The sequence below is a fragment of the Acipenser ruthenus genome, chromosome 3, assembly GCF_902713425.1.
Source record: "Acipenser ruthenus chromosome 3, fAciRut3.2 maternal haplotype, whole genome shotgun sequence".
In the NCBI taxonomy this organism is placed as follows: domain Eukaryota; kingdom Metazoa; phylum Chordata; class Actinopteri; order Acipenseriformes; family Acipenseridae; genus Acipenser; species Acipenser ruthenus.
Window position 1 is genome coordinate 30,375,639 of NC_081191.1, and position 23,011 is coordinate 30,398,649.

Genomic DNA, 23,011 nt, shown 5'->3' on the forward strand with positions numbered 1-23,011 from the left:
AAATTTGTTTACAATCCAGCTCAGTTTGTATAGACTTTTGTTTGGTAACCACACCAAACATGGGAAACAAACACTTGTCCTGCACTATTGTTGTACCTACCCTGAGATATGTTAGTAAAAAAGCAGGTACCACAGCGCACAGGTCCTTAAAACCCTTGAAGGTCTGTGAATTTAAGTAGCCAGTTCAAGGTCTTAAAACTACTTAAAAATTGTGTTTTTACTATATATATAAGGAGCTTTAAAGTACTTGAATTTGATGTCTAATATATTTTGTAACATTCTGTGAAATGATTTCTTAAGTACTACCTTTTTATTACCCTAAATTTGACCCCAATCGGAGAAAATGTAAATGTAATAGTACTGTATATAAAAAAAATCCCTGCCATTTAATTCCTGCTGTAAAGTCCTTGATATGTAGAAGCTGAAACTTACTGTAGCTGTGCGTAACAAGACGTTCGTGGGTTTAGGCCGTGTTGCAAGGTCAGCATCAATAGATTAGTATAGATGCACCTCTGTGCACCTGGGCTGCGCTGTGAGGGATAGTCTGACGGGCTCAAGGGCGCTGCACTGCTGGTAAGAGGGAGCAGGGTTAAATAAGTTGTTTTGCGGTTTGTGTTTTATGATTAACAACTAAGGTTTTGATTTTAACAGAGGCAACTACAGATTTATGAACTCATTAAATAAATATACTGTGTTAGCAAAAGAGATAACATTGTTAGGTAGGCATATGACATGTAAGCGTTTTTGTTGCTATGTGCGTCCCTGAGTCACATGACGTCAGCCTTCTGTTGCTATGTGCATCCCTGCTTTGCTCCACTGTTGCTATGCAGGTACCTGCTTTAGCTCCACTGGTCTTGACACTGACAGTTTAGTGACGTTTTAAAAACAAAGTAAAACTGCTAAATAAATAAACATCGTATGACTTGTAAACTCAACTAACCGCGTTTTGATTGATTGTCTGAAGTCTGACAAATGCTTTTATGCTAATATGAAAAAAGTAACACACTTGTCACCATGTTTTCTACCTTCACCCATAAAATAATTTGTTTATTCTCTGTAAACAAATTAAATGCTTAATTAGAGCTACTATTGCATTAAAAAGAAAAACAAATGCTGCTTTGCTCTAGGTTCATTTTGAAGTTCTCTAACATATTGTGTTAGTTCTTTATCTGAATAGGTAAACCACTAAATTACAAAAATGTAACTTCAGGTTTCAATATTTAGGGAGTCTGGGCCAGTCTTAATTTTTTCAGCCCTAACCAAATACTGTATGCAAACACACAGTTTATAATTACTTCCAACAAAAACAAATTAAATTAATTGTATTTATTTATTTTTAAAAGGCAAGAAGCATCAGGACTACATGAAAGAGTATGGGAAAGCAGGGCCAAGAATTGGTGATTTCTTAATGCCATCATCGTCAATTGTCAATACCACATCAACTGTAACTTCCATGTCAACTACAAGTTCATCTGTTACATCTCAACTTGCAACTAAACAGTCAACCTCATCAGCAAGCACCATGATATCTTTTGTCAGTTTAAATCCAGCTTTGGCTGCAGAAATTTACTGGACAGCCAAAGTAATCACTTATAGTCACTATTTATACAAGTCATGTGAAGGGATCATCAGCATTTTTCAATGTGTGTTTAAATAGCAATAGCTAAACAGCTCACTTGTGGGGAAAGAAAAACAGCATACCTTGCAACATTTGGGATAGCGCCCCACTTTTCTTGACTAAAAACCAAAGCCAAGCAACAGTCAGGATATGTTTTGCTGTTTGAGTTTGAACAGTGAGATGCAAAGTAGTCAGCTAGATGTCCACATCTGATTCTGGAATGAGAATTGTGTCCAGTCAAGTTCCCCTACCATTCTACAGGCCCAGTGGGTCACAAAAGGCAGCCGCCGGGCCTACAGAATTGGAAAAAAAAATCAGAATGGTGCTTGCGAAGTTTTCAGGTTTGTTTTAGCGGAACAGGGTTTGCAAGGCTCCTGCGCTGCCTCATCACATCTCGCCTCGCCTCCCCACCCCCTATGTAACGTGACGTATTTGGTGTTCATGTCATCTGAATGACCCTGTGATTGTACTGAAACATGATTGGCTGTGAAATTACGGCCAATGCAAGAAGTGGCCAATTATCGCATCGAAATATGATTGGGTGAGAAATGATACACAACGCAAGAAGCAGATTATCATTTACAGGCACTCGGGTAAGTTTCATAACTATTTTTTTCTCTCACCAACACAGTTACATTTTAAAACAATATATACATAGCTAGCACAAGTAGCCTAAATTAGTTTGATTCCAGATCAAGCAATTACATTACAAAATATCATTTGTTGCTTATTAATATTAATGTTTGCATCATCTACAGTGTAACTTTAATGATGACATGAATATTGTGAGCGAATTAGTATAAAATGTTGGTTGGATAATGTTAGCTAGGTAGCTAGCTACCTAAGTTATTAATATTTGGGGAAATGTTGAAGCTACATCACATACACTGAGATAAATTATTCAATTTTATCAAAATAAATACATACTGACATTTAATTGGAATTAGGCCCGACAGTCTGAAAGTAATTAATGCTCGTCTTGCTTTCATACCCTTTCCATTCAGAATGTCACCGAAAAAGCGGACCGCAGAAGGTCAGTCAAAAATACTGTCCTTTCCCTCCTTGAAAGGGGAGAAAAGTACAAGGATTGACGAGGGGGTAGACTCTGAAGTAAGTCACTTGCCTGCAGCAGCGACCGCAAGTGAAAGTGTCTGCTGAAGACATGCAGTCAACCAGCAGCTGCGAAGCTAGTAGCTCAGAGGAGCAGCGCAGCAGTGGATCTGTTAGGTCAGAGGAGCAGCACAGCAGTGGATCTGTTAGGTCAGAGGAGCAGCGCAGCAGTGGATCTGTTAGGTCAGAGGAGCAGCGCAGCAGTGGATCTGTTAGGTCAGAGGAGCAGCGCAGCAGTGGATCTGTTAGGTCAGAGGAGCAGCGCAGCAGTGGATCTGTTAGGTCAGAGGAGCAGCGCAGCAGTGGATCTGTTAGGTCAGAGGAGCAGCACAGGTCAGCATGTGCGTCTGCACTGTAAGGAGCGAGTCTCACAGTAAACAGCGCCTCTCGGGATGGAATGAGGAATGGGTAAAGGACCCCAGGTACAGCCCCTGGCTGTACAACACTGACCATGGTATGTTTACAACCTTTAAAAAATAAATAGGTTGATTGATTTGCAGCATTCCCTCTAAGCTTTTTAGATACTGAGAAATTTGCCGTTTTGACTGAGAAAGGGTAAGTTATCAGTGAGAAACCTTCGGCCACGCATTAACCCTTTTAATATATTTTTGTTGCATTATACAAGCTTGAAACAATATTCCAACACAAGTATCTCAACAATTTTACAATTTACTTTAAATTTAAACAACCCATTTATTGTGGCTCTGCCTCTGATTTTGAATCATCCTCTGGTCCTATGCAGCCCTGTCAGTTGTTAATAATCATTTTAACAATGTTACAAATAGGCCGGCATTTATACATAAATGTTAATTTGTCTCTAACATATATTTATATGTGTGCACGTAATAATTTATTTTTTAAAGATATGTGCATTATAAATATCATATGGGAGATACTGAAATTGAAGAAGGGATCTATGAAAAAGGCCTAGGAGTTTATGTTGACTCAGAAATGTCTTCATGTGGGGAAGCTATAAAAAAGGCCAACAAGATGCTCGGATATATTGTGAGAAGTGTTGAATTTAAATCAAGGGAAGTAATGTTAAAACTTTACAATGCATTAGTAAGACCTCATCTAGAATATTTTGTCCAGTTCTGGACACCTCGCTACAAAAAGGATATTGCTGTTCTAGAAAGAGTGCAAAGAAGAGCGAATTATCCTGGGTTTAAAAGGCATGTCGTATGCAGACAGGCTAAAATAATTGAATCTATTCAGTCTTGAACAAAGAAGACTACGCGGTGATCTCAGTCAAGCATTCAAAATCCTAAAAGGTATACAGTGTCGACCCAGGGGACTTTTTTTACCTGAAAAAATAAACAAGGACCAGGGGTCACAAATGGAGATTAGATAAAGGGGCATTCAGAACAGAAAATAGGAGTTCAATCCCAAGTGGGGGACATTGCTGCTGTACCCTTGAGCAAGGTACTTTACCTAGATTGTTCCAGTAAAAACCCAACTGTATAAGGGTAATTGTATGTAAAAATAATGTGATATCTTGTAATAATTGTAAGTCGCCCTGGATAAGGGCTTCTGCTAAGAAATAAATAATAATAATAATAATAGGTATAATACCTTGCTCAAGGGTACAGCAGCAGTGTCCCCTACCTGGGATTGAACCAACGACCCTCCAGTCAAGCGTCTAACCGCTACTCCACACTGCTGCCCACATAATAGCTTCATATTAACTGTACCATGCTTGGACTAAGCCTGACCTCTCTAAAAATGCCCCTGCACAAGTAGGTTTCAGACACCCTGTTTACCTGCCAAGGCTAGTTTTTTAATTAATATGAAACTCTACTGTAAGCGCTTTTCCAAATTCACCGCATGAAGTCATTTTTTGGCCGGATTCAAGAGAGCCTTGAACCGGTATCTTTCAGGATAAGAAGAAAGCTTACATCCTGGTTTTTATAACTAAACTCTCATTATTTTTATTTATATAATGAGGTACATACTCCTGTCTTTCTTAAAGCACCTTTTGTTAGTTATCATTCAAGGTTGACAAATCCTGCTTTTAAGAGCCAACACCGAATCCTGGTTTGAGGTGCCAAAGACTAAGCCTTATCTTTTGAAGGTCTAATGCCCTTCCTGTGTGTCTGAGACAAACTTTTAATTCTTTCACTTTTAAACTCTACAGTTTCCTGTAAATAAATACTTCTGTTTATTACTGCAGTGAAACTTAAATAAATGTAAATGTAAGTCGCTACCTTCCTGATAAGAACTGATACTGATACTAATACTAATTTAAATGAAATGCTTGCTTCAGCTGCCAAGTTTTCATTAATTTCTATAATATAATGAAGAGAACAGACCATAATACACTCTTATTGTGGTACCAAAAGTTATTTCATTAGGTAATTTTGCTCATTACAGAAAGACCTTGGATTCAAAACTGCAGATTACCAGCGAGTCTCACTTTTCATGCCCAGCACAGCCTTGCTACGAGCAGGTAAAGAAGAGGTCACAACATTAGATATTCTCCTTCAGTAGGTCCACTGTGTACTAAAGTTATTAAATACAGTTTACACTTTATTGTCTTGCTTTTTTTAAACATATACTTTAATAATTGTACTATTTCAATCTTTCTATAAGATCTGCTTTTAACTCAAGGACTACTTGTAGATCAAGTCTTACTACTTAGTCCAACTAAGGTACATGACTGTGAATCCATTAAACTATAGGCTTGTTAATATTGAGAAATATAACAGCATTATTAAGACTTCTGTTGTTATTACTATGTTTATTACACTAAAACCCCAAACAGGCACAAACACTTATTAGTTCAAATGTTCTGCTTCTTTTTACTTCAGACATATTATTTATCTTCAAAGAGTTGATTTCATTCTGTTCCTTATTAGATCAGAATACATTTTAAAACCTCTGTGCTTATAGTTGCAATAAAATAGGTGCAACATAGCTTTTTTAGTTTTAAACATTGTTCTGTCTAGAAAGGGTTACTTTTTCTTTTTGTTAATTTGCAATACCTAGCCTCTGTGTTTAGTTCCCCCAGATGGCTGCTTCTGCCAAGGTTAACACCGGCTTCCACGCACGATAGTGCTTATTAATTTAAATATAGGGGAAGACCTATTTTTAAGTCTGGCATGTTTTCAAAAAGTTATATGCACCTAATAATGAAGGCACACAAACAAGCCTTTTTTTTCTAACATTAACATTTGTTCAGTTTTCTTAAACCAAATTGTTATTCTGCTCATAATTTGCTACAATAGTATTGCTACTGGTTGTATATTCTTTAAAACATAGTACAGTTATTAAAATATTTTAACATTGTCAGTTAGTACTGAACTTCTGTCATTTTTAACTGTAATATGTTCTTTCAACAATAATTATTTTATTAATTAGATACTTCAATATAACAGTCTCTCTTATAAATTGTAATTGTATTTTACTCCATTGATATACACAGAAGGCAAGAGGTTAATTTTTAATTAGGCACCTGCTAAGCAGCAAATGCAACCTTGAATATTAAAACTTAGGACTTATATACTTTGATAGACTAACGTCCTCATCCATTTTCTAAATTTATTATATTAAGTTTCTTATTTTAAAATCTCACAGTCTTCTATTTAAATACTTTAGTTTTTTCTCTTACTATAGTAAAACCACAAACCTATTTTAGTTAAATTGTTTCTGGCATATTAACTGTGCTCCTTAGAGTTTGCCATTCTGTTCTCGCTGTATCGTAATGTTTGAGGTTCTGAGCTAAATTAAAAAAAGATGCTTTTGCCTGATAAGGGAGGTTTGGAACTTTCAGCAGGTTGGCCTGACCTTACACATTCACTAATAATATTTTTCTACTTTTATACTACAATAAACAGGAATATGGAATCCTACAATATTCTCATAGACTACATTATAAAAATGTTTCTGAATAGTGTGTTTTAACACTTTGTTTAATATTTCTGCTGACTTTATATTCTTTAAAATACATTACAGTTATTACAATATTTGTTGCAGTGTCACAAATGTTCAATTTGTTTCCCAAAGATCAGCCTGCTTCCAGTAGCTGTGACAGTCTTGGGTCAGTTTCTGCTCTCAGCGAGTCTGTCAAAACCACCACAGGTGTGGGTGACAGTCTTTAAAAGCCTGATACCTGCAAAAAACTTAAATCTTGTTAGCTGGGCTCCCGTCTCTACAATCTCAATCATCAGTGGGAAGACTTCAAATAAATTAAGCTGTTTCACTCAAAAAAGGTGCTCGCACCTTGTACAAAGGAAGACGGGTTTTAGGGTCACTCATGACAAAACAAATAAAATACAATACTTTAATTTGTAATTTTATTTGGTCAGTTCTGAAAGGGCGTGTGACAAAGTGGTTTGCAGTGTAGAGGTGCAGGATTAATGCGGTGTGTAAGTAGCAGACAGAGATTTGTAATCCAGTTGGAAAAGTATTTTATTTTCTTAACAATCCAGGTCTGGTGACCAAATAATGATCCCCGGCAATACACAGCAATGTGTAGTGCACGGAGTAAATAACAACGGGGTTGCAGTAAACACAAATAATAAACACAAATATCCTTCCCACAATGTACAAACACGGTCACCAGTGTGCCCCCTTTCTAGCTGGCCGACTTCCTTTGAACCCTGGGAAAGAACTGTCGGGCCAGCCCGTCCAAGGTACTCTGTTCTCACTACTTGGCGCCCTCACAGGTCGGGAGGGAGATTTACCACCAAGAATCACTGTATTTCTGTCACAGGGCATCAACAACTTGTTGGTATACAGTGCCTATAGACTATAGTCTACACTCCCTTTCAAAATGTTCAACTTTTGTTGCTTTATAGCCTGGAATTAAAATGCATTAAAAGTTTTTTTTTCCATTTATCTACACATCCTACCCCACAACTTCCAAGTGAAAAAAATATTCTAGAAATTTGTAGAAAATTAATTAAAAATAAAAACTGAAATAGCTTGGTTGGATAAGTGTCCACCCCCCTTGTAATAGCTAAATTAGCTCAGGTGTAACCAATTGCCTTCAGAGTCACACACCAAGTCAAATTGTGATAAATTGTAGTGATTCACATGATTTCAGGATTTCAGGATAAATTCAGCAGTTCCTGTAGGTTCCCTCTGCTGGGTAGTACATTTCAAAGCAAAGACTCAACCATGAGCACCAAGGCGCTTTCAAAAGAACTCCGGGACAAAGTTGTTGAAAGGCACAGATCAGGGGATGGGTATCCCTTGGGCCTTGAATATCCCTTGGGCCTTGAATATCCCTTGGAGCACGGTCAAGATGATTATTAAGAAGTGGAATGTGTATGGCACCACCAAGACCCTGCCTAGATCAGGCCGTCCCTCCAAACTGGATGACCGAGCAAGAAGGAGACTGATCAGAAAGGCTACCAAGAGGCCAATGGCAACTTTGCAAGAGCTACAGGCTTTTATGGCCAAGACTGGTCAAAGTGTGCATGTGACAACAATATCCCAAGCACTCCACAAATCTGGCCTGTATGGTAGGGTGGCAAGAAGGAAGTCATTACTCAAGAAAGCCCACCTTGAATCCCGTTTGAAGTATGCAAAAAAACACTTGGGAGATTCTGTAACCATGTGGCAAAAAGTTTTGTGGTCTGACGAAGCTAAAATTGAACTTTTTGGCCTAAATGCAAAGCGTTATGTTTGGCGCAAACCCAACACAGCGCATCACCCAAAGAACACCATCCCTACTGTGAAGCATGATGGTGGCAGCATCATGTTATTGGATGTTTCTCATCGGCAGGGACTGGGGCACTTGTCAGGATAGAATGGAAAATGAATGGAGCAAAGTACAGAGTCCTTGAGGAAAACCTGCTGCCCTCTGCAAGAAAGCTGAAACTGGGACGGAAGTTCACCTTTCAGCATGACAACGACCCAAAGCACACAGCCAAAGCTACACTGGAGTGGCTATGGAACAAAAAGGTAAATGTCCTTGAGTGGCCCAGTCAGAGCCCCGACCTAAATCCAATCGAAAAATTTGTGGCATGACTTCAAGATTGCTGTCCATCAACGCTCCCCAAGGAACTTGACAGAGCTTGAACAGTTTTGTAAAGAATGGTCAAATATTGCCAAATCTAGGTGTGCAAAGTTGGTAGAGACCTATCCCAACAGACTCACAGCTGTAATTGGTCCCAAAGGTACTTCCACCAAGTATTAGCTCAGGGGGGTGGAGACTTATCCAATTATGATCTTTCAGTTTTGTATTTTTAATATATAATTTTTTTCTCAATAAAAACTTTTTTCCCCTTAACAGTGTGGAGTATGGTGTGTAGATAAGTGGAAAAAATCCTAATTTAAATGCATGAAACTCTGAGGTACTGACACAACAAAATGTGAAAAAAGTTCAAGGGAGTGTAGACTTTCTATAGGCACTGTATGCTGTGACTGAAATCATTGTTGATTGTGGTGTCTTTCCAACAAAAAATCTTTCTATCATATGCAGTCACTTGTGGTACTATATGTTAAATAAAAAATGTTAATGTGTGTTTTAAATATGTGGTGGTAAATAATTAAAGTGGGTGGATTTATAAAAACATTAAAATGTTCAATGTTTATTTTTAAAATGATTCTTTTTTATTTTTTAAATAAAGATCAACAATGTAGCTTGCATTTTTTGGAAGTTGAGTAACTGTTGACTTCAGATTTAAGAATTGATCAAAATTTTATTCAGCTTTGATGCAAGGGTAAAAAGTGAGAACTCAAATTTTAAAACACTGGATAAAAACAGTTTAGGCAAAAATGAATGTGACAGCATTCGAATACACTTATTAGAGTTCGCTTAGAATACACAATATGATTTATTATAAACTTCACAGATTGTCTCAGAAAATCAGGTTACTGGTAGAACAGTCATGATCCTACAGTCGATAAAAGCTCAAATAATTCATGATCGTGAAACTTTCTTTAAATGGCATGTAATGGATCTCATCCTAGCAGCTGATTAGTAAAAAATACTGACATCAGCATAAGACACATACTGTACTTGCCCTTCGACTAGAGCATTTTCTCTTTCTCTAACTACAAAGTTAGTGAGACACTAGTTGTGAACAACACTGACATTAGCTAAAATATTTACCTATTTGACTCTTATACTCTTTGTACAAACACTTGTTGGAAGACAAGATGTTTGGCAACCATACATCAAACAGGTTCCTTCACAATCTACACTAAACTGTAAAACATATATACTAGCATGTTACATATATTTAATTTCTCATTAGTATAGCTTGCACTGTCTATACAATGTTTGTTTGCTCTCAACTTGAGAAGATCTAGCGTAAAAACAATGTGACCACAAGAGGGAGCTTGAAGTTTGCAGAAGTCTTTTTGTACCAAACTGCACCCTGTCAATGACTTGATGGCAGCAGATACTGCATGCTACTTAACAAACAAAATATTTAAATTAAGAAAATAGATAATATTAGAGTATTAGAGTTTTTTTTTTTATTTTATCTTATTCTGATATGACTTCAGTGCAGGTAGAAAAAACTACAATTCCCTTAAAACTGTCTAAAAAGAAGAAATTATTCGAATACAATGATTTATGGTATATCACAAAAAAAACAGTGCATTGTGAAATGTATGCTAATTCTGTATATTATACAAAGCTTTTGGAAATGTTCCTTGTTAACAACAGCAACATTACCGTTGACCCTGTAGATACTTAATATACTGGAGCCTTAACCACAATAACAGTGCTGTATCTGTCAACTCTGTACTACTCATTAGCAGGCTATGGGCATCGGCAAATAGGTCAAGTAGAAAACCATTCCTGAGAGTGCCATTCTTCTCTAGAAGAGCATTCATTGAGAAATTAATAAAACTTATAGAATTTTTCAAATTTAGTGGTAGACCTTAATTATCTTTAGTCTTATAATTGATTAATTGTACAATTTACCTGACAACGTCATAGAAAGTCAAGTAATACATAAAAAAAGATGTTCAAGAAGTAACCATTTTAAAGCTGCCACAATCTAAAATGTGTTTCCTGAGTGTATGTTTATCTGCTTTAAAGTGCCCTTCGTCTGGTGCACCCCCCCCCCCCCCCCCCCCCAAAAAAAAATGTAATTGTATTTTAAAAATAATGTGATATCTTGTAACAATGGTGTCACCCTGGATAAGGGCGTCTGCTAAGAAATAAATAATAATAATAACATTTAAATATCTTTTTACTACTACATGATAGAAATATCTAAATCTAGATCTTCAGTGAATAATCAGCAAATAGATAATAATAATAATAATAATAATAATAATAATAATAATAATAATAAAGCAAAAGAACAAACAACCATACTATAGTGTTCTTAATTAAAATACAAATACATAATAGCTGGATATGCTGCAATGTAGCAATTGTTTATAATAAGTCTGCTTGTCATGTGACTGTTTTTTAACACCCACCTCCCCCAATCTTTCTGAAACACACACTTTTTAAAAATTGTATGTGGCACTGCCCCTGTAAAAACCCAACTGTATAAATGGGTAATTGTATGTAAAAAACAATGTAATTGTATGTAAAAAATAATGTGATATCTTATAACAATTGTAAGTCACCCTGGATAAGGGCGTCTGCTAAGAAATAAATAATAATAATAATAATAATAAATGTCTGTCAGCATTCCTTTTTAACTTGATGTGACCAGATGCCAGGTTTTCAATGTACTGTAATTTGTAGTTCTGTCTCCAAACACTACAACATGGCTGCATTGTCCTTAGGCCAGAACTGACAAAACCACACAAATAAAATGATAATCCTTAACTAGGAATGGACAAATATGGCTGTTCTACCAGAGGTTCAGGCTCAGAATCCAATAATCACTATCAAGGGATATTTCAAGCAAGGTTAGGTTAAACAAAAAAAAGGAAAATGTGTCTTTTAATTCAGTATATAAACTTAATCTGCATTTAATAATAATTTAGGAATTGGGCATAGATGCTTAGACTTAGTTGGTAAATACCTACCCGGGAATGTGTCTGAGACAGTGGGACTGGAAGTAACTAAAGAGAAAGCTAAGAAAGCCAATTAAACAGTTTCAGTATCTTATATGAAAATGAAAAATAAAGGCCTATATATTTATAGGCATTCACAAAATTAGTCTGTTATTTTGAGTGGAGTTTCCTACCCTGAACCGTGGCAGCTGAGTTCTAAACAAGCTGCAACTAAAAGACTTGTTGACCACTAATAGAACATTGTAGAATGAAGAAGTGACTGAGCCTCTTTGCCAACAAGCTGTTAGAATAATAGACAGACGGGCACTTGTAGTATAACATGCAGCATCTGGTATTTTAAAGAACAGAGCTTGACAGAGAAGCAGTTTCAGACAAAGGAGGACTGTGGTCTCACAAGCACCAGTGCTCAGACCCTTATTGTTTCCAGTCCATATGAATGCAAAAGTGTACACTTAATAAAGCTGGATGTTTTTGCCTTAACTTTTTTTGTAAAGCAAAAAATTATAAAAAAAACCAAAACAAACAAACAAAAAAAACATGTGATATGTAAGAAAAGTAGCATCTGGAAGGTTTTTCATAACTTAACTAGTCCGACCCCTTACAAATGAGTATATAACAAGTTATATTGTAATAAAGTTGTATTTTACTTGTAATAAATGTTTCTAAAAATGCTTTCCTATATTTAAAAGGGTTACTGTATTTACGCTACACAGTACTTACTGTCATCAATGGATTTTGAGGCAGACTAACACATGTTGCATGCTTCCCAAGAAAATGTACATTTCTAACACAAGACTCACACTGCATAAAAACTGTTAACACACTGCTGTAATGAAATGACCTAAGATGTGTAACAACAACAGATTACCTGAAAGTGAGGCAAGCTAACTGAGGACTTCAACCAAGATTTAAAAATACAAATAGAAGTTTACTCTAAAATGTGTTTCTTTCACAACACATGAGGCCTATATGGCAAATGGTAATGCACATCAGAGGCTGTTTCGAATTGTTTTATTCGCTAAAACCACTTAAAATAAATATAGCCAGGTAGAAGGTCTATTGAAAGCAGCAGTTGTACCATTATGTATCCTGTAGATGGCACTAGTCATACAGCTTTAAGCCTGCAAAGAAAGCCACTGTGCTTTATAGGATTTTTAGAGGAACAGTTTTGTAGTAAATTGCAGTAATAATCATTTCTGTCAGTTTTAAACTGTTGAAATGATTGTATTTCTCTCTGAAAATCTGCCTTTGCCATACTGTCAAATGTACCCAGTTATTTGCTTTTAGGAAAGCAAAAACTGGCATGTATTCTTTCACTGACCCTGAATAGCACTAACCTTAAAGGTAAAATTAGGTAGCCCAATGTTAGCATTAGTCAGAGTGTGTGAAACCAGATGTGTTACTATTAACAAAAAACTATTAACAAATAACTTTAAATACCAGATGCAACTTTAGTAGTTTGATATTTGATAATGTCTGAATTAATAATCCTGTAATAAAAAATACTATAATAGTTGTATTGTTTTTTTTTTTGTTTGTTTTGTTTTGTTTTTTGGTTGTTGTTTTTTATGTTTATCAATGTCAGTAAGATCTCTTAACATTCAGTTTTTTTAAACAGTCAATTACTATCCACAGTGTCAATATTGCATAAGTAATGTGTTATCCACCTTGACTATCTCAGGATGAATTATAATGAGGTGATATTTTGCCAACCTATGTACTGGTAATTAAGAAACATGTATACCATGGTTTAGATAGAGAGCTGGTCCTAATAGAAGTACTTGAAGAGGACAGTCTTAATGGATTGGGTGCTCTTAAGGGTGAATTTTATTAGAGTGCACCTGGTCCCAAGGACAGGTTTACTGTAAACAGCAAAATATAATTTTATTAAGAAAACTGATCTAATATTTAATACAACTAAAATAATATAATGGAATATATTAAATAGAATGAATAATAAATACCAAATTGACAGTTTTGTTTTTTTAAACCATTTGTATCAATGTTTTGCAACTACTGTAAAATGCAAAATATAGAGACACACTGTACTGTGTTTGTTATATATAGATACCACTTCTTAGTGGGTCTGATTGGCTTCTATAATTGTAGTAGGCAAAATACATTAAGCTAAGAAGGTTTTGCTGGACAGTTTTCACAAAAAAAGGTAAAATATGTTTTATGACACTTCAAAAATGCAAGGTAAAATTACCCATACCAATAATCAAGTCATTATAAACAACAATAGACACATACGGCTTTGTTTTATGCACCTTGAGTTAACCTGTATCTATGAATTAGCAGCCACCTTTTTCAAGGTGATGTATATAGAATATTATATAGGGTATAATCTGACTGGCCTCTCTGAAAATCAGCTTGCCTCTTACACAGAGCACTATACTATATATTTGTATAATATATTGTTAAATAACAATAATGTAATTTCCATCAATCTGCTGTAAACTATCTAATACAAAGAAATTCCAGGTAGCTATATCACATCAATGTCAGTCTACTATATATTTTATAAACCATGATAATGTCCTAATCATAATCTATCTTCCCAACTCTTTTAAACCATTTTCCTGACAGCCTCACGCGTAGCACAGACATGCCACAGGCTATCTCAGACACCAGTGTCTGACACGTTTCATATGTGTGTCTCACTCAGAACCTCTCAAAATGTATCAAGCAGAAATACTTCAGAAGTCTCCACGGTCCACAGCTAAAAATGAACAGATCCTTGTAGTCAATTTGTTAAGGAAGCCTCTCAAGAGTGCCACTTCATCACACCAACATTTTAAAACACAGTCAATTATCTTACGCAATTAAAGAAATACAAATTTAGTAGAACAAGAGAAAAAACAAAGAAGATGTATAATTGGTGTAATTTATTTTCTTACTGGCTGTCTAATAGCTATAATGCTTAATACATATTTTAATGAATTTAAAAACAAGATGTTTTAATTCTTGTAACTCTCAAATACAGAACAATCTTCTTTTTTTTAGCTTGATTTTTCACAATGCTAACACATTCCATAATTAATTCATCAACTAGCACAATCTAAATGCTATTTGAAAGGTCTGATTGCCGTCTATAAAATCCGCCAACAATAACGATGTTGAATGTACATGTGGATTTGCAGGCTGCTATACAGAGCAATTTAATAAGGTAATATAATAAGGGTATAAATGGAAACCAGGGTAATAAAACCACAGGGAGACAAAGAAGTGAAACAATGAGAAGAGAAAGGCCATGGAATAAAAAAGAAAGCTTTTTTTTTTTTTTAATTGTGTTATTATTATTTTTTTTTTTTAAGAGGGTCAATGGCACTGGCTAAAGTCAGCCCGAGTAATCTCAATCCTGACCTATATACACCCTGACATTTGTTAATGAAGTGTACAACATATTGATAAATAAAATAAATAAAGCTAAATCTCATTTATTTAACATTTACTAGCTTTAATGTACACATTTATGTAGATTAAAGTTCATGAATCATTTTATTTAATAAAATCATTGACATAGTTTGCTTCCAATTGACATGCAGTGAATCTTTTTGGCATCCATTTCAAATAAAGTTTGATGGCAAAAATATGTAACGCAGGCAAGGACAGCAACAAGTAGTCGTAATGGCCATCACCATCATTAGAGAACAGGTACTGTTGATCTGTTGATGTTTCATTTTGTAGCAAATGTTCACTAAATGGTATTGGCTCTTACAATTGTACAAACATTTGCTGACCCTGCCTGTGTATATATCTATGACTGGCAAGTAGAACTGATTAGCTGACCTCAGAGCACTTAAAGGGCACGTAAGGACCTTTTTATTTTATTGTGTTACGTTCCCATGTGTTGCTACAACTGTTTACGTAAGGTGTGTGTTTTTACATTTTGACCACTTTTTCAAACTTTTAAATTGCAATCCCTGCCTCAAGATAGCTTCCCATGAGCCCACATGGACCTCTCAGAACTACATTTTATAGGAATGATGGGAAATGTAGCTCTGAGAGGTCCAGAAAGAAAGGGGGAGATGTACAGCTATTTTTAGATGAAAAATGGCTTTTGGATCTTGCACTCTTGGTCGACATCACAAATCTCCTTAAGGGAAAAGGCATCTTGTTTATCAGCTGTACGACAGTGTTAAGGCCTTTGAACAGAAACTGCAGCTACTGGAATGCCAACTGAGCTGCTAATCTCGTGCACTTTTCAAGCTTGAAAGAAGTTAATAACAGTACAGGCAGCTCTGCAAGTGAGTATGCTGCATTCATCAGAGGCTTGTTGCAGGAGTTCCAACATCGTTTTCAGATTTTAATGCCAGTGAAAATTATTTTTCATTATTATCACACCCTTTTTCTATCAAAGTGGATGATGCGCCAATAATGCAGCTAATGGAATTTCAGTGTGATTCGGTTTTAAAAGAAATACATATTCTCAAATATCCTGCATCTTAAATTCGAGAACAGTATAGTGATGCGCGTATTAAAAATCGCCAACAAAAGACATGACTACCCGAGTACACAAGCAGCAACGTGACTGACTGCCAAGAAAAGACGAACCAAAACGTTACTGCCCGATCTCGAATCATCCATGACATACAGGCAGCCATTTTCAAAGAAGCATCATTAGCTTCATGTAGAATAGAAGCTTTTATAATTTCAGCATTTCTAACAAACAGTACCAGCTTGGACAGACAGGAAATGCTGATCAAACCCCCGTATTGACATGCCAAGCAAAACCACAGTTCACAAATTGGGAGAAAAACAGCTGTGAGTAATGAGAAGCAGCACATAACTGTGATGCTCTGTGTGACAGCAGACGGCCGCAGACTGCCTCAATATGCGTAATTGAGGTTGTATCTTTGTAAATGCATATTTATTTGATTTATTTTTTCCCCAGATTGATGGTGGAAAATTTGGTCTGAGTCTTAAATTCGAAGGAATTTAAGATAAAATGGTAGATAAAACAAAGGGGAAATTCCTGAAAGATACAAGATACCTTCAGTCACAGGCATCTGAGAGTTTTTTAATATATTGTATTAATAATGGATGATACACCATTTATTTATAAAATACAAAAGCTGACAGAAAACTTGGAGATGTAAAGCTCAGCATACCATTCAAATAATAGTTGGTGAAGGAGAGAGCAATAAAACATTATCCAACACTGTAGAAAACATGTTATTTGTCAGTACCAATAATACTTTCTAAAATAGTAACATTATCAATTTTGATATTTAACAGTACAACTAGCTAAAGAATATTACTCAAGGCAGTTAACATGGGGAATTAAGATTCAATAGGCACATTTTTCAAAATGAAAAAAGGGTAATTTTGTGTTTAAAATGCATTAGATTGCATTGCACTCATACTTTCTTTAATACTGTGCTAGTCCTTTAAGTTGTGGGAAGAAGACAGTGTCAGGAGAGGATTCTTTTATGAATATATTAGGACTTGGCAAAACACTGGTTCAGATTGCTTTCTTAAAAGAAAATGAGGAAAATAAGTCCTCAGGATATGAAGAACATGTGCTCTCATTAATGAAATTAAAACTGAGCCCTTAGAGTTCACTATCTATCCATTTTGCATTACAACTAGGGCCATGGATTTCTATTCAGGTGCTTCAAACTGCCATGTTGGAGAGATCTTTACTTGTTAAATTTCAGCCTCCCATTGTGCGCTCCTTGTATAAGCACCCTCTTCTGACCTAATTCATTTAGCTTCTTGAATTGGAATTATAAAAATCAATGGATTTATTAAAATAGGACAGAGACAGTGTGTTTAGAAGGACTGTGTGAGGACAGAGCTGAAAACCTGCACCAAGCTTTTTGTATTACTGTTTCTCTTTTCAAGGTGAAATGTCTTTGCTTTTCTCAATAGAATGTTTTTTTTTTTTTTTTTTTTTTAGTTGTTGCCAATTATTTTTATTATTTTCTCCCAATTTGGAATGGCCAATTATTTATTACAGTCGGCTCACCGCTACCACCCCTGCGCTGACTCGGGAGGGCGAAGACGAACACACGCTGTCCTCCGAAGCGTGTGCCGTCAAGCCGACTGCTTTTTTTCACACTGCAGACTCACCATGCAGCCACCCGAGAGCTACAGCGTCGGAGGACAACGCAGCTCTCGGGCAGCTACAGGCAAGCCCACAGGCACCCGGCCAGACTACAGGGGTTGCTGGTGCGCGGTGAGCTGAGGACACCCTGACCGACCTAACCCTCCCTCCCCCCGGGCGACGCTCGGCCAATTGTGCGCCACCCCTTGGGAGCTCCCGTCCTCGATCGGCAAAGGAATAGCCTGGACTCGAACTCGCGACTTGCAGACTATAGAGCGCATCCTACACTCACGTGGAGCACCTTTACTGGATGCGCCACTCGGGAGCCCCTAAATAGAATGTTTTCATTGTATACATTAGACACCAAGGACAAGGACAGTTAACTTCGGGCCAGCTTAGAAAATATATAGATTTCTTTTATTCTTACAAAGCTAAATTCATGTTTTTTTTTCCACATTATGTCACCAATTTCACAAAGATGCACACAGCTTGATGAAGACCATCTGGCCAAAACGTTGCTCTGTTTTTAACTTTGTTCTTTTTAAATAATAAATAATAAAGAATGGAAATTTGATCTAAGATCTATTATTATGGTGTTGCACCTGTACTTGCATTAATCATGAACAAAGATGCAATTGAAATGTTCATTATGGCAGATCATTCTTTGTCAGATGGCTTTATAATATGAGTTTAACATGCCATATTACTTTGCTTCAGTCAGCTATCAAGCATGAGATGTGTATATATAAAATACTTCCATAAGATCCCCCGCATATGTATTTCATATACAGCACAACTAAAGGGATTTAAAGAAATCCAATTTACATTTCAAATGCTGTAGTCAAATATTAGAACCGTGCCACCTGCTTAAAAACAACACTGAAGTCTACATTATATAAAAAGACAATTGCAAGGAGGTCCCTGAGTGGCTCACCTGACAAAAGCACAGCCATCACAGCCATGTGCAGTTTGAGTCAGCAGTGTGGAGTAGTGGTTAGGGCTCTGGACTCTTGACCGGAGGGTCGTGGGTTCAATCCCAGGTGGGGGACACTGCTGCTGTACCCTTGAGAAAGGTACTTAGATTGCTCTAGTGTGTAATAATGTGTAAAAAATAATGTAATTGTATGTAGGGTTAGGGAGGCATCCTCTATAGGTACTGCTTCTCGTAATCACTCTACAGTGAAGCCTGCTGGCCGAGCGCAGCCGTGAGCACACAGCATACACCTGCAGGGCTGGCCTTTGTCCTTCAGAGGCCGGTAGCTTGCTGACATCCGCTCTTGAGTTCCTGGGTGTAAAAGAGGAAAATGGACATTCCAAATTGGGGGCAAAATAACTGGGTACACTAATTATATTAGCCCTCCTCTATCTCCCCTGACGACTTTGCCTCCTTCTTCTCTTCTAAAATCTCAGATATCCGCAAACTCTTTAACACCTCTCCCTCCCCCGCACCCCCTCCTGCTCCAACCCCTACACCCACTACATCCCCTACTAACTCGCCCTCCCTCTCCACCTTCTTGCCCCTCTCAGACTCTGACCTCTCCTCCCTGCTCCAGGGTCACAAACCCACCACGTGTGCCTTGGACCCCCTCCCCACTCACCTCTTTCAAGCTGCTGCTCCTGCTCTACTCCCCTTCATCTCCTCCCTCCTCAACACCTCTCTACTTTCTGGCATCTTCCCCTCTGCCTTCAAAAAAGCCTCTATCACTCCCCTCCTCAAAAAACCTACCCTCGACCCCACCTCCCTCCAGAGCTACCGTCCTGTCTCCCTCCTACCCTTCCTCTCCAAAACCCTCGAGCGGACTGTACACCGCCAGCTCTCTGCTTTCCTGTCCAACCACTCTCTGCTTGACCCTCTCCAATCTGGCTTCCGCTCTGCTCACTCCACTGAAACCGCCCTTCTCTCTGTCACCAACTCACTTAAGTGTGCCCGAGCTGCCTCTCTCTCCTCTGTCCTAATTCTCCTCGACCTCTCTGCTGCCTTTGACACTGTTGATCACTCTATTCTACTATCATCTCTTGCTGACCTGGGGATCTCTGGCACTGCTCTGGCCTGGTTCTCCTCCTACCTCTCCAACCACACTTACCAGGTAACCTGGCGTGGAGCAACCTCCACACCTCACCCTCTCTTGACTGGAGTCCCCCAAGGGTCAGTCTTGGGTCCTCTCCTGTTCTCTCTCTACACCCGCTCCCTGGGCCCCCTCATCGCATCCTATGGTTTCTCATACCATTTCTATGCTGATGATGCTCAGATTTTCCTCTCCTTCCCCACCTCTGACTCCACCATCTCCTCCCGTATCTCTACCTGTCTGTCTGCTATTTCCTCCTGGATGCACTCGCATCACCTCAAACTCAACCTCTCTAAATCTGACCTCCTTTTCTTTCCCTCCTCCTCCCCCTCCTCTGATCTCTCTATCTCTGTTCCTCTGGAATCTACCACACTCTCTCCCTCTTCCTCAGCTAAAAACCTTGGAGTCACCCTGGACCCCTGCCTCTCTTATTCCCAGCACATCTCCACTCTGGCACGCACTTGCAGATTCTTCCTGAGCAACATCCGAAGAATCCGACCCTTCCTCACCAACTATGCTACCCAGCTCCTGGTCCAGGCCCTGGTACTCTCCCGCCTAGACTACTGCAACTCCCTCCTGGCTGGCCTCCCTGCGTCCGCCACCCGTCCGCTCCAGCTCATCCAGAACTCTGCTGCTCGCCTGGTGTTCTCTCTACCTCGCTTCGCCCACGCTACTCCACTACTCCGCTCGCTCCACTGGCTCCCGATCACCGCTCGCATCCAGTTCAAGACTCTTGTACTAGCCTACAGATGCCTTGATCAGACTGCACCCAGCTACCTCCAGACCCTCATCTCTCCCTACACCCCCACTCGACCTCTCCGCTCCGCCTGCACTAGAAGACTGGCTCTACCTCCGCTACGCTCCCCTGCCTCCCGAGCCCGCTCCTTCTCCACCCTTGCTCCGCAGTGGTGGAACGACCTTCCTACAGATGTCAGGACTGCCCAGTCCCTGACCACATTCCGGCGCCTCCTTAAGACTCACCTCTTCAAACAGCACCTGTAGAACTCCTCTGTTGTATCCTGGGACACTATCACCCTTCATTTAAATATGCTTTATTTTGCTCTTATCTGCCCCCTATTTTACTGCATTTAATCCTGTACCTCAGAATATTGTAATCTCCCAAGTGTTTAATCTGTAGTATTTTGTACTTAATCATATCCTGATGTAACTATCACTACTTAATCATATCCTGATGTAACTTTCACTATTATCTGCTGTATTATTGAATTGTGGTTTGTCACACTTGAGAATTATTGTATTTCTTGTTCTTATTGTATGACTTATATTGTAACACTTGAATGTATTTGTATTTGCTTGCGATTGTAAGTCGCCCTGGATAAGGGCGTCTGCTAAGAAATAAATAATAATAATAATAATAATATATATATATATATATATATATATATATATATATATATATATATATATATATATAAGACAATGCAGTCAGGGATTTAAAATATTTTGAAAAGGCTCCTTTTCTGCTGTTTAGAAAGATCTTCCCCTGAGAGCAATTATTATTCTGTAAGGTTTAAAAACATGAAACAGCTTTCCACAGTAGGACACTTGATTTATTGATCATTACTTGACTGATTGTATAGTTGCCAAATGTCTAAATCCAGAAGCTTGCCAACTTCATCATGTAAATCGTTAGGTTGGGTAAAAAAAAAAAAAAAAGCAGCATTTGTCAAAAACTATAAATATTCTAAAATATCACAACAACAAAAAGTCTCTTAAGACTGCAGGACAAGCAAGCCTATTATTTAACTCAGGTCAGAGTAATTGATAATGCTTTCCATTCTTCCAACATTGTCACAGTGCACCTAATATTCATTAAAGCTGACTGACTAGGAGAATCTGTCCTTGAAGAATTTAAGTACATTTCAGATTCTGTGACTATTAGCGAGAAGAGATGATCCAGATGGATGTGGGGTTCCTGTAGGTTTAATAATCATTCTGGTGACTAGGCCAGCTTAAAGTGGTAGGACTAATACCATGGTATGTTGTACTGCATGAGAGTTTCAAAATGTTTTACTTACAGATTTAACATTTATGAAATTTGATGCAAAACAAAAAATGTCCTATGTTTTAAAATCAGCAGCAGTGATTTCATGATGCCGGGTGAAATAATGTGTGTCACTCTTTAATATAAGGCTCCATTGTTAAAACACTTGCTGTATAAACACGTGATTAAAGATTTTGACTATTATTAAGGAGACAATTTGAAAGACCCACATGCCATCTACTCATATCAAGGTTTCTTATAATGCCATAGTTACATATTTTATCACAAAAATAGAGACTTTATTTATAATTTAATCTGTATTTAAAACTGATCATTGAACTACATTTTTTTTAACTGAAATGTTTATTTCATGAAATCCTCATTGTTTTCATGGCCTTGATCATTGAAAAAGACACTTCTCTGTGAAATGTTTATTCTCTTTTTTAGTCGCACATTCACTTGAATTTGTTCAGATTGAGCGAGAAGCACAGTGGGCTCCAAAAACAAACTCTAACGCAGGTGTGCTTGTTGGATTCCGTTCATATTGTTGCATTATACACCAGAATGTTGCTTCAATTACACTTTCTGACTGATGCTGGGTTTAATAAGCCTATTTACAGAGGGTCATTCAACATGGCAATTATGTGCATGAATCTATTTGTACCGCACCTCAGAAAATGTTCTGCGCGCAGTCTTATATGAAAACTGTCGGCTGATTAATTAACATTCATTTCCTTCCCCTACAGAACCAGCTGCCATTCAACTACAAGTCAGTGTGGAAAATCAGCAGATGTGGGAACAATAACACAGAAAACGCGCCAGTTATGCACTGGTGTGGACGTGCCCTTTCCCAAGTAAAATGAAATAACATTATTTTTAATACTGAATAGCAATAACTGCTTTGTGTTTATGGCAGACATTTATCTAATAGAGTTTCTAATTAACATGTCTGGTGGCCTTATTTTTCTTGCTGGCATCCGCTGTGCTTATGAATTAAAATCAAACCACACTAATGTGCTTATAAATATTAAAAGCTATTAAAAAAAATACATATTTTAAAAGGGCTTTAATGAAAGGAAGTGCTTACATTTACAGTTTGTCATTTAAACAAACACCATATACTGTCACATTCATGCACTTCTTTAATTCTTTAGTAAAATAATATTAGGAACTAACAAATTTTAAACACAGATTCTTAAACGTTTATTGGCTTGTGAAAAAAA

At 37.5% G+C, this 23,011-nt stretch overlaps 1 protein-coding gene across 2 annotated transcripts in view; it reads left to right on the forward strand.

Moving 5' to 3' along the window:
- Positions 1-7,918, forward strand: part of LOC117435724 (lysophospholipid acyltransferase 1-like) — a 45,139-nt gene extending 37,221 nt beyond the window's left edge. Inside the window, exon 15 of one of the 2 annotated variants that reach the window (XR_009315343.1) lies at positions 1,344-1,734. The gene's annotated coding sequence lies outside the window, so the exon portion shown is untranslated. Of the gene's footprint in view, positions 1-1,343 lie in introns of both variants that reach the window. The other variant, XR_009315341.1, reaches the window with a different exon arrangement.
- The last annotated feature ends 15,093 nt before the right edge of the window (positions 7,919-23,011 follow it).